The following is a 12696-nucleotide window of genomic DNA, read 5'->3' as shown; positions in this document are numbered from 1 at the left end:
AAAGTTGTTTGTCCAAAAACAGCATTTACTGAAATCTAGCAGCAGAAATGACTCTTCAAGTCCAAGTAACATCTAAGCATGCAACAAGCATTCCTTGCAATGTATATTTTTGTGGTTCATTCATCATCTACGTCAATTATTTATTTAGCATATTTGCAGACATGCTTAATAAACAGTCACTCCTCAAAGCCTGGGAACAGCATCATTTGTAAACAAGTGTTTGAGTGTCAACCAATGCTGCACAACTATAACAACTATTGGTTCAAAAGGTCCAAGACTCAACAAACAAACATAATCTTGGACACATTAAAGGTATTAAATGGCTGATTTTGTCCAAATCAGCGTCAAATTTATACATGTATTTCCCACGATATTTGGTAAACCCTGGCAAGTACAGTAGTTTTCAGAGAAGCCCGAGGTCATCTAGATTCACAAAACCAGACAGATCATGAACAGTGAATATTTGTACAGTTTGTGCCCAAGTTAATGCCTCACGAGGATCAAATTTTACTGGCCACTGGATATGGTGACATAACGTCAGTGAAGCACGTCAGATGAGGAGCTTCTGGCTTTCAGCAAAAGCATAGGTTTCTAATGATGTTTTGTTTTGCCGATCTGCTTTGACAACGAAAAAGACCAAAAGTCTGTCACTATGATGTGTTCTGTTGTAGTTACTGTCCCTGTGTATGTGTATGTGTATGTGTGTGTACACTCAAGTGTGCAAAGGAGAGAAAGTAAAAATAATATAGAGATTGCCAAATAAAGGGGTACAGACAGACAGACTGAGTGTGTGTTTGCGCATTTATGTTTAGCCAGGCATCTTAGCTCCCTGGTCAAGTCTCTGAGAGCATGGAGAAAGACGTGGTGGTCCACGACATACAGCTGTTTATTACTGATTAAGTCACACACACACATATGCCAGTGTAAAAAAAATAAATAAATAAAAATAAACCTTATTACAGATGGTCCAAAACGCATAACGATACTTACACAATCTTAACACTCTCCAATGCATATGAGAGAGAGAGAGAGACATTTATGACACCTTTTATGTAAAATTTAGAACTGCTTTGGCAATACATTTGAAACATTTGTCATGCCAATAAACCAACTATTGAATTGAATTGAATTGAACTGAATTGAGAGGGAAAGAAAGAGAGAGAGAGAGGAGAGAGAGAGAGAGAGAGAGAGAGAGAGAGAGAGAGAGAGGCATGATTTTATATAGAGATTTGTCTCACACCCACTTAACAAAACTCCCTCACTTAAAGAAATATACTATATACTTTGCACATTCTTTGCATGCAAGCATATACCATTTCATTTTCAACCTCTTATTATACAGGCTAATAGATCAGCCAAAAATGTCACTGTCAGCAAATGTGGTTCCATAAACCAGTCTTCCCAGTCTAAAACTGTACATACCTGACACTATATGCTACAGTAGGTTCCCACAGTAAGAGAAAGAGAAAGGAAAAAAAAAACAAAGCAAATGCAGAAACATTCCAAATGCAAGCCACACACGTCACCTAAAATTTTAGCTACTTGATTTTGTCTAAAGGCAGCATGGTGGCAGCAAGTGTTTTGCACAGTTGCCTCACAGCATGAAGATCGCTAGTTCAAGTCCTGGCTGGACCTAGAGGTCTTTTTATGCATATTTTCTCTGCGTTAGTTTCATCCGGATGCTCCGACTTCCCCCATAGTCCAAAGACACACAGGTAAATTAGATAAACTAATATTGTCTGTAGTGTATAGGTAATTCTCAGCACAGAGAGTTGTACTTTAGTAAACAACAAGCGTATCAGGTAGTAAAACACGGATGTTTATTCCACTGTGGTGACCTCTTATAAAACAGGAAATAACTGAAGGAATGTGAGTGAGGGATTTTATCTAAGATGTAAATGCCCAAAAACCTTGTCGTTTCCTGTTACAAATATATTATTTAAAATAGACTGCACATTCTCACAGTCTATACTGTATTCTGGATTACCGTCATAGTAAATTATGTCACTAATTTACTAAAATAATGAAATCTTTAAAAATACTGCAGCATATAAAAAGCTTAAGGTGAACGATTATTCTTGATCCTTAAAAAGGCATTGTGACTACCTGGTTGACCTTCGTTTCAAAGGTCTGCATTAAAACTTATAGAAAAATGCTTAAGGAACAATTTAACATCAATCATTTAAAATTCAATCAATAATTCAATCAATCAACCATCAAATTATTCTGAATGGAATACGAAAATAGACTTGACCACTGGCAATTACTCAGCAGACCATCAAACAAACTGACAGACACATTTGTTACATTCAGTACACAAATTAAATAAGTACACACCTTTTAAAATCTTTAATATTTTTTATTTATATTTTTAATCCATATCTCAGTGAATACTATAGACAACATACTTTGATGCATTTACACAAAATTGTTTCAGTTCAATCCATTAAAATAAAAATTTGGTCACCTAACATTTCTTATATGATTATGAAGATAATACAATTAAATTCAAATACATTATTGAAATCCACCATTTAAAAATAACAAAATTTGACCTGAACTAAACATTTTGTATGGTTCTCTTGATTTGTCCTCATTAATAAAATTTGATTAAATACTTCTTTTTTGTTTTCTCTTTTATTTGGGCGTACTAACTTTTGCACCATGATCTTAAGTTATTTTGCTAGATTAGTTCCAGTGTAGGCTTTGGTATGGACTAATCTAATGTATAGTATCGAACAGTGTTTTTCAACCACGTTCTTGGAGGACCACCAACACTGCATGTTTTGGATGTCTCCTTTGTCACATCAATTACAGGTCTTTCAGTCTCTGCTCATGATCTGAATCAGGTGTGTTTGGTAAAGATGACATGGAAAATGTGTACTCATTTATGTCAGGCACAGTACTTTTGCTACCCCTGCTTTTCCTGACCTCATATAACCTCATACAATGGAATGCCCAGTCATACAACAACAGTTATTGTTTAACCAATTAAACCACATCATAAAACGTCACTGTGGGAAGCCCCCTAAAAAAACGCATGGAATTAAGGTAATTTTCTTACACTTACATTGACAACAAACACCTTAAAAAAAAAAAAAAAAAAAAAAAAACATAATTTAAGACAGAGAAACAGTTGAGTAATTTATAAAGTAGTGGTTCAGTTTAAAAGGAATGAATCATTGCAGGTTCATCTGAGGTTAGGTAGTGACAAAAGCAAACATGACAGAGGACACAGAATCCTTGAGAAGAACTGTGACTTGGCACATTCTTTATATCACCCTCAAAATGAGATTATTCACACATGACCTTTCATTCTGTTTCTGAGCAATTCCAGCTTTGTGGATGTGACATTTGCAGTAAAAACCTAAAACATAATTCAGAAAGTACAAGTTAACATTATATTGAGACATCTGTTAATATTTTGGGTAAATGTATTTTATATTTTAAATGAGGAAATTAAACATGCTTTATGGATGAGTACAAAAAGGTTTGTGAGTTTACAGTAAACAATATACATTCTTTTAAACTGCACATCCCAAAATAAGTAAAGATAATCAAAAATAGTTTGCTCATACATAGAACAAATGTACTTATTTTACTTTACATTGTTGGATTTATGAGGAAAGCTTCTTTATGAATGCGACGTGAAATTGCCACTTTTGTGACTTTGGTAAACCAAATATAATTGTTTGAAAACATTGACATAGATATTTAAGTATTTTTAAAGTAATCAAGCATTTTTAAAACTAAAATAAAAGCATACACAAACATTTTTGAAATAGTTTCACTATTTTGGTGAAAACTTTATATTTTTCATGGCAAGGTTAACATTTGCATGGAATTACTTCTCTGCATTCATTGGTCTAGTTTCCAAGGCTAGATGGCTAGACGATATACCTATACTGTCCAACAAATCAGGATAATAGCCATTTAACACAATCCATTTTAAGAAAACATTAGCCTCTACAACTGTCCAGAGTAAAAGCATTGAGATCCACACTTTGAGTTTAATTCCTTCAGATAGGCTGTAATATTCAGTCCTGACAATGGGTGCAAATGGAGTCAAGTCTTTTGTATGAAGGCTCCAGCACAGGAAGACATTATGGGCAGGAAACGGAAATGTGGGAAGGCTGACACATGGGAAGAGAGTAACAGACAGCACAACGGTCTGAAAACACACAGCACCATAGATATTTGCAAAGACAATGGCAGTTCCAGGTCAACAATCACACTGTCGACATGATATTGGAATAAAATGAACAATGATTTGGTTGCATCAATATATTTAGCAACATGACATATTTTAATTGTAATATTTCACAATTTTACTGTATATTTTTGTTCAAACAAACACATATTTGTACAGGAACTTAGGCACACAAGTAATGCTATTAAAAAAGCAAAAAGGAGGACTAAATTTTTTATGACAGTGTTACATTGAGGCTTTGTACAAAAGAACAATGACAAAACAAAAAGAAATCAGATAAGTGGCGCTATCATTAGAGAGATACTTTAGCCAAAACTGAAAATTGCTCACTCTTTACTACCTTTCAATTCAATTCAATTCATTTTAATTTCTATAGCAAAAGGTTCCAAATCTTTTTTGAGTTTCTTTCTTCTGTTGAACACAAATAAAGACATTTTGAAGAAGGCTGGAAACCTGTAACCACTGACATCCATATTGGGAAAAACAAATATATAGAAGACAATGGTTACAGGTTTCCATCTTTCTTCAAAATATCTTCTATTGTGTTCAACAGAAGAAAAAAAACAGGATTGGAACAAGAGGCAAGTCAATGGTGAGTAATTTTTATTTTAAATGAATCATCTTTATCTTTCTGAGGTGCTTCTTACATTAAAGCGTTTTCAAATTAAAATGGTTATGACTGGCGTCAACACTATTCTGGCATTTTCAGCCCTCAAAAACATGCATTTTGAAATTGCCAATGAGCCTTGTTTTAGTTTAGAAATGCTGGTGTTTCTTTTCAGTCTATAGAGGGACTGAGACATAGCTAGGAAAACTGAGGCATAGCGATCCACAACCGCTCTCTGACTGGTCTTCTGGACTACTGCGTATCCTTCCATGACTCGTCAAATCACTCTCAAACAATCGTAACACAAGCAGTGGTTTGCAAGTACAGATGCTGACAAAATATGTACATGCACAGTGAGTGTGAATGGTCATGCAATAGGCTGATTAGTGTGAACAGAAATCCTTTATCTGTAACACTACACACATTTAAAAAGAACATATTTTAGAGCAGAAATCACAATACCGGGAAACGTTGATATTTTTATCCAAGGTTATCATACCGTCAGAATCTTATACCCACCCACGCCTAGTTATGCCCTTACAGCACACACCTTGAATGTACATCCCCATGCCTATACTGTGCTGTATTAGAACCTGCCCTGAAGTACAGTAGGAGCTAATTTAGTTCCCCCAGCTGGCATTCTAATTTTCCAACACCAGTTTCACCATTTAAATTCAGATTACGCACTTGTTAGTTTGATAGTGCACAAACAAACAGATCAACCTCAGACATCTGAAAGAAGCCTAACAAGAATTCTCTACAGGTTGCTGCTGAATAAAGTTTACCGTTTCAGCTCTTTTTGCCAAACACATCAGTGTTATTCTCAGTGGCAGTCTGGCAAGACTATGGAAATAAACTTGCGCCTCAGTTAACCCCCATTTATGTGTTTTCTCAGGGCTTGTTCATCTGAAAGCTGATATGCTGTGAGGAGTGGTTCTTTATTTTGCTCTATTCCATAAGTAGGTAAGAATAGAAAGTGATGTAGGCATACAAACAGGGTATTATTTAAAGCAACAGGCACAAAGATCCAAATATTCCACTGTAGGTTTTTGTGAAGGTCACAACACGACTGAAGCTGTAAACTAAACCCGGACATCTGATTAAAGCTCCCACCTTAGGGCAGGTCAAAGGTTAGGCCCAAAGTTGAACAAAGCAGACACACAGGCACTCGACACATGTACAGGAAAGAGTCAACCTCTTCCTGTGTCTCCAGCTTTTTTCTCCAAAAAGTTAATCCTTTTTCAAATATTTTTTTTGTTCCCATCTTAGGAAGTTTTTCATTCTTCTTGTTCCATATATTTGTTTTCTTCTGACTTTAACAACAGCCAGTAGCTGCGTCTTCATTACACTTCAAATGGCACAAATTGAAATTAAGAACTTGAAATACACCTAAATGAAAACAAGTAATAAAAATAATATAATAAAAATGAAAAGGGTGTCTGAATGTATGCAATTACCTTGGGGACAAAGCACTAAGCAGAGAAAAACAACTGAAAGAACTTGTGAGATGAGCATTAATTTTAATCAGACAGCATAAAACATGCTTGCTGCTACAGACCTCTACAGAACACTGCATGTCAAAATGCAACCCTAAGTGCATGTAAACTAACTCAACTCCCTCTGCTCCATGACTATTTGAACATAAGAGTTGCACACTGGCACAGTCACTAATATGACAGAGGTACAGATTTCCCGTGGAGAGTTTAATGAGCCTGTGAGCTGAGAACTGTAATCCCTTTTAGCAGTGCCACGACAAAAGGTCGAAGGTTAGACATTTAATAGGACTGATTCTGCTCTGGGTTACCTGATTGAAGTACATATAAAGACAGATCATGTACAGCCTTAAAAGGGGAAAATGGAAAAAGCAACTCTCTTCTCTGATTGGCATCAACAGAAAGAACGCATAGAGTTTGCTGCCAAAAGAAGTAATCTAAATTATTCCCAGAATCTAGAAGACCATGTTCAAGACATCACTAACGGTAAATGCCACAATCTCACACACGCACACACGCAAAACAAATGTATACTTATTTCAATGATAGACATTTGCAATGAAACAACTTAATCTCACAGAGCAAAAACAACAAGTTTGTAGATGAAGTACATAAGTTGACTAATAATTAACCAGCACAATCACTAAACAATACTGTGATTATATGTAGAGTTAAATAATAGGCTCTCTCTCAACTTATTCCTCTATCACATTATCAACATTGTGTGCTGAGCTTAGAGCACCATTAAAAGTATTTTGCGCACTGATATCTTTGTCGAGCAGCCAGAGAGCTGTGCTGTTGTTGGGTGTCTGTGTCCACTTAAGTTCACATGAACAGATCTTTATCATGCAAAGCTTTCTGTGACTTCAAACCCCACTTATTGCACTAGAGATCTTGGCCTCTTATTTAGACTAACAACATACAGTACATGCCCCTTAATCCACTGGATGAGGCATTAACAACACAGCAACTAATGACTTCAAATCAATGCCGTGTGTGAACAGACATAAACACACACATGTAATAGGTGTAACCACTAACAGTACAGCAGAATATGGAGGGCTAGTCTTGGGACTGATCATTTCTGTGTGCCCATAATAGTCTCATCTCTTTTAAAATAACAGTGAGCATTTTCTGTTAACAAACAAGGAAAATGCTGTTTACAGATCTTATTTGGACGAAAAGCAGTTGCTAATGTTAAGCAAGGAGCACCACATCATGAAATAATTCTGTCACTGCAGCCAATAAATGATGATAAGATGTGACCCCATTACAGATCTAGTAACAACATCCACGTGTGCCAGACACCTCACACAAAGCGATAGTGGGGAGGAAGAGATACAAGCATCATTACACAGACTGAAGATAAGCTCTACACTTTCATAATACTGTTTTAGAAACCTTTCAAGAGTGACTGCTTTTTCAGTTAAGCTTTGCTTAATGATTTCATATTTGCAGGCTTTACTTCTTGCATGAAAGCAAAGCATTCTACATTCATTTTAATAGTAAATGTAGAATGAAATTAGTATTTTATTTAAATTTACTTCAGATTTTTGCTTGAATCTAGCACATTGACTTGGGTATTTTGTTTATGCTAGCTATACTAAGCTAAAGGAAAGCAAATAGGTTTCTTACAAACACCTTTTTAAAGGTGTCAAAGAAGTAAAATAGGCATAACATTTAAGGCATATTAAAACGAAGGCAGAACCTAATAAGACTTTGCATAAATCAGACCAATCGGAACAAAACATAGACTACGTTGTAGTGATAGGAAGATCATTTTACTGACTCGGACCTTTGCTTGAGATGAATGAATAATTTTGAGTCATTTCGTTCAATTTGTTTAATTTGACAAAATATTATTAAATTGAAAGCTGTGGCGATGCAGTGGCGCAGTAGGTAGTGCTGTAGCCTCACAGCAAGAAGGTTGCTGGTTCGAACCTCGGCTCAGTTGGAGTTTGCATGTTCTCCCTGCGATTATGTGGGTTTCCTCCGGGTGCTATGGTTTCCCCCACAGTCCAAAGACATGTGGAACAGGTGAATTGGGTAGGCTAAATTGTCCGTAGTGTATGAGTGTGTGTGTGGATGTTTCCCAGAGATGAGTTGCGGCTGAAAGGGCATCCTCTGCATAAAAACATGCTGGATAAGTTGGTAGTTCATTCTGCTGTGGTGACCCCGGATTAATAAAGGGACTTAGCCGACAAGAAAATGAATGTTCCAAACTGCATCCTAACTCATCTACAACCAGCTCAACCGCTGATCACAGTACAAAAAAGTCATAACTAGCATGCTATAAGAAAGAGAAAATAATCATTTGTTGTTTACCTGGTCTTTTGTCTATAATTATGTCAGCTGACGTCTTCTCACAGGTCTTCAAAATTGAGTGGTTCGTTCACGTCACGCTGACAGTGCCATATCTCATATATTAACTAAAGGACACAGTCCGATCCGAAAGTAGCCATGATTAGTTCACCTTTTGAGTCTTTTGGTTTTTAAGTCATTCATTCATCATGTGACAGCATGTAAAGAGAGATGACTCAAACCAAGGACTCGAAAAATGAACGAATCAAATCTTTTTCCGGCTTCACTACATATGACTGACTTATGTCTTTCTTGTGATGAACGAACAAGGACTCAAATCGAGGACTTGAGAGATGAACGGATCAAACCTTTTTCCGGCTCTGAATGCATATGATTGGCATCTGTCTTTACATGATGAATGAACAACTCAATACCAATAGACTTAAAAAAATCTTCTCCTCCACCTGCACAAATTTGACCATCCGCCAATGAAAAATCACTCCCTGAGAGGACTCATCGTTCTCAAGTCACATAAAACAATGGTTCAAAATGAACAAATCGTTCAAGAACAATTCACCACTATATGCACACTCCCAGCAGCGTTTGATTGGTCAGAAAATTTCCTAGTGAGATACCAACAATACAGTTTTTTTAAGAGGCATAAGGCCTGTTTAAAAGACAGATTTCATTACTTTATTGTATATGTTGTCAAATTTGCCACATGTTTTTAACAAGGCAGCAAACCCATTAGACTGCTAAATGTTAGTGTTTAATGCACATTTAAGCATTGTGCCATATAACTCAGCTCAGATCTGTGCTCAGGAATGGGTTTTAAAAAAGGTCCACATGATGCACTATTATAAACATGATGTAATAACGGACCAATTCAAAATAGGGCAACTATGTGTTATCATAAACACTTCAAGATACATCATATAATTCAGGATACCTAGACGAAGCCAATGAACACATCCTCCACCATGACATAATGGTAAATAAGGGTTGTCATGACAATTTTCTACTATCAACAAAAGCTTGCAACAATTACCCCGCCTCTGAGCTCTTCTGATTGGTCCACTACTTTTGGACTTGACACTGCCGAGTGTGAAGATCTTTCAACTTTCCATTGTTCAAAAGTCATGAGACGCAAGCATAACAGTCACATACGTCCATCCAGTGCATGTTTACATTGAAAAACAACAGAAAAGTAGCAAGTTGGAGAGGAAAAACACATTCTGTGTGAACGACCCCTCATTGTGGTTTAGATTTTTCTGGAATGAAGTCATGGCAATTAAATTTTGAAACTCATCTGTTCATGCAAAGGTTGATATTAATTCCTGCCTGTGTTCTCATGAAGAAAAAGAAAACATAACTGTGAAAAAGTGTAAGTGTGTTGCTAAACGATTCAAAAACAAAATGGTATTTTAGTGAGCCACTGCTGAAGATAGCTAACCTGGAAAGTCTTTCCAGAATATTAAGAATTTCCAAAGATGTGGTCTAGGCACGTTGACAAATTGCATGTAAACACAGACAGACACAGATGCAGGATTTCCTGGGCTAATGACTCGCAGTCCGTCAGCTGGACACATTCCAGCCAAATCCCAGTCCAAATTTGTGACCTCAGCATCTAGTCACAATACCAGCATGAGTATTATGAAGTATTTTTACTGGAGATAAAAGCCTGTGGATGAGCCATATAGAGGCCCAAGAGAAAGGCCAACACAAAGACGTGAAATGCTTCAGCGGTGACTGTGATGCTTTAGATGGTGGACGAGGAATACACGGAATGAAAAGATGTCACTGAGAGAGATCAGACTTTAATGCTTCTAAACGACTTGGGCACAGATGGAAAGAAGAAAGAGATGGGGAGCTAAAATTGGATTTGCAGCATCATGGAAAAATGTTCCAGGGTTTTGCAGAATAAACCCGCAGTATGTGCACTGGCACATTAGCTTTTGATTAGCCTGAAGGGGGGCAAAAGAAATATGAAATTAAATAAACGCAGAATGTAGAACATAGAGTACTTACAGGCATACAGCACCAGACCTCGCAACAAACACGCATTATAAATAGACCCCAATAAGATGTCTGGGTCCAGCTAAATCACCCTTCTCCCTGTGGACCAAACGCTGGCAGCCATGCTCAGAGCAATATGCGGTGGGAGGGATTGAACACAAAACAAAAAAGACATGAAATACGACTATACATATAATAGACGTAAATGCACTCACCTATTTATGCAGCTATAGTGAAGTCAATTGAATGGTAATGACATTTGGAATAGATGCCAACAGGATTCATAAATGCTCCAGATTATAGACTTGTTTTTCAAAGCACTTCATTGCACGCCAAGTAAGCCAACAAGTCTAAACATGAGCAGTCGGTATGAAAAATCACTCACACATTTTGACACAATCATTTCCCAAGCATACATACAGTACTTGTGGCTTTCTATCCTGTGCTTAACACTGACCTTATTAAATATTTTAGCTATACTGTAAAACATGTTAATTAACTGTTTATCTACTGTATGTTTTCGGTTTACAGTAATTACAGCATTATGGGATTTGCTCTGTCAACTTTTGATTAGTTTAACAAAGTGACTTTTATTGTTATTTTTTTTTTAAATAATATAATGCATAAAAAATAATATTTGTCTATATGTCGAACTATTATGTCTTTCTTTTCTTTTCTTTTTCATTCTTTTATTACCTGTTCAACACATTTTAATCTGTTTTTAATCACTTTTAATATTTGTTTTTATTGTCTTAGACTCGGCTCTTTTATTTCTGTTTACGTAAAGCCCTTTAAATTTCCACAGTGTATGAAACGTGCTATATAAATAAACTTGCTTTGCCTATATACTGTATGTCTGTAAAATAACAGACCTATTAAAAAAAAAACTATTAAAAATGTTTTTTTTTTAAAAAGGCACTTTTTACGGTGGCCGAAAGAACTTAACGTGCTGCAGTTTAAGAAACGCGCAACTACAAAAACGCCAGCAAATTAAGGAAAGATCTTCATTCATTTGACAGCACACGTGCTGCAACTCCTCACAATTGAAACGCATTAAAAATGTACTGCATATTTTTTCACAACATAATTTACGAAACTGTGCTGCCTTTTCTTACAACACTTGCAAAAACATTGGAACACACCGAAAATGTTTCAAGTGGACCCAAAAACTTGGCGGACGCCACTGTGCCATGATTATTGCTCAGTGAAGTTGTAGGTGATCTTTGAAAGGAGAGTTTTTTGTTTGTTTATTTTGACATTTCGATTTTCTTTTTTATTGAATTTTATCAAATTTTTTATTGGCCTAAATGACCATAACCTAAATAGCAGGCTATGTCACCTTTTAGGGACCTCTTAAGACATTTCTGTTGTGTCCCATGCTATTTGAAAGTGTTGTTAGAGAATGCATCGTGTTTTTGTAAATTGTTTGCGTTGTTCACGTGGAACCAGATGAAGATCTTTTCTAAATAGGTTGCCGTTTTTTGTAATTGCATGCATTTTCTTAAATTGCAGCACGGTAAGCTCTCTCGACCACCTTACACTTTTGGTGTTTGAAAAAAGGTCAAGTTCCCATAATTGCAATTCAAAAGCATAAATAGAGAGGGAAAAATAAAAATAAGAACATGAGATTTACAAAATATGGAAAACTATTAATTTACGGATATTTTTTACAGTTCAGGAATGCTCTGATCACATTTTTGCAGCTAATACTGATCCTTCATACTTTATACAAGTAAAGTGACTAAATTGCCACTAATTGGCTAATGCATTTATAAGCTCAACAGAAACATTTGTGACAATAATCAGGGATTTAGATTCAGCATATTTTATGCATTTCTTTAAAGCAACTTATGCAGATCTAAACATAATATCACAAATTGACACTTTTTCTTCATCTTTACAATCCACTTTAATTCGTGATGACTTGAGGTCAAATTATCCCCGCTGTATTTAAAAAAAGGGGCTGTTTTATACATTTCCAAGGTGATTCCATAAAATAGAATTAATTAATTAATGTGACCTTGCCGAGACTAAAAATGGAAATTCCTTGATAATTCCAGTTTTTTCAT

General features: G+C 36.0%; 1 protein-coding gene across 10 annotated transcripts in view; it reads right to left on the bottom strand.

Annotated features, from left to right (window-relative positions):
• fhod1 (formin homology 2 domain containing 1) overlaps nt 1–12696 on the bottom strand; it is a 66853-nt gene that overhangs the window by 36888 nt on the left and 17269 nt on the right. The gene's annotated exons all lie outside the window — the stretch shown is intronic.

The sequence above is a fragment of the Danio rerio genome, chromosome 7, assembly GCF_049306965.1.
Source record: "Danio rerio strain Tuebingen ecotype United States chromosome 7, GRCz12tu, whole genome shotgun sequence".
NCBI lineage: Eukaryota > Metazoa > Chordata > Actinopteri > Cypriniformes > Danionidae > Danio > Danio rerio.
This window is presented reverse-complemented; position numbering and strand designations above follow the sequence as displayed.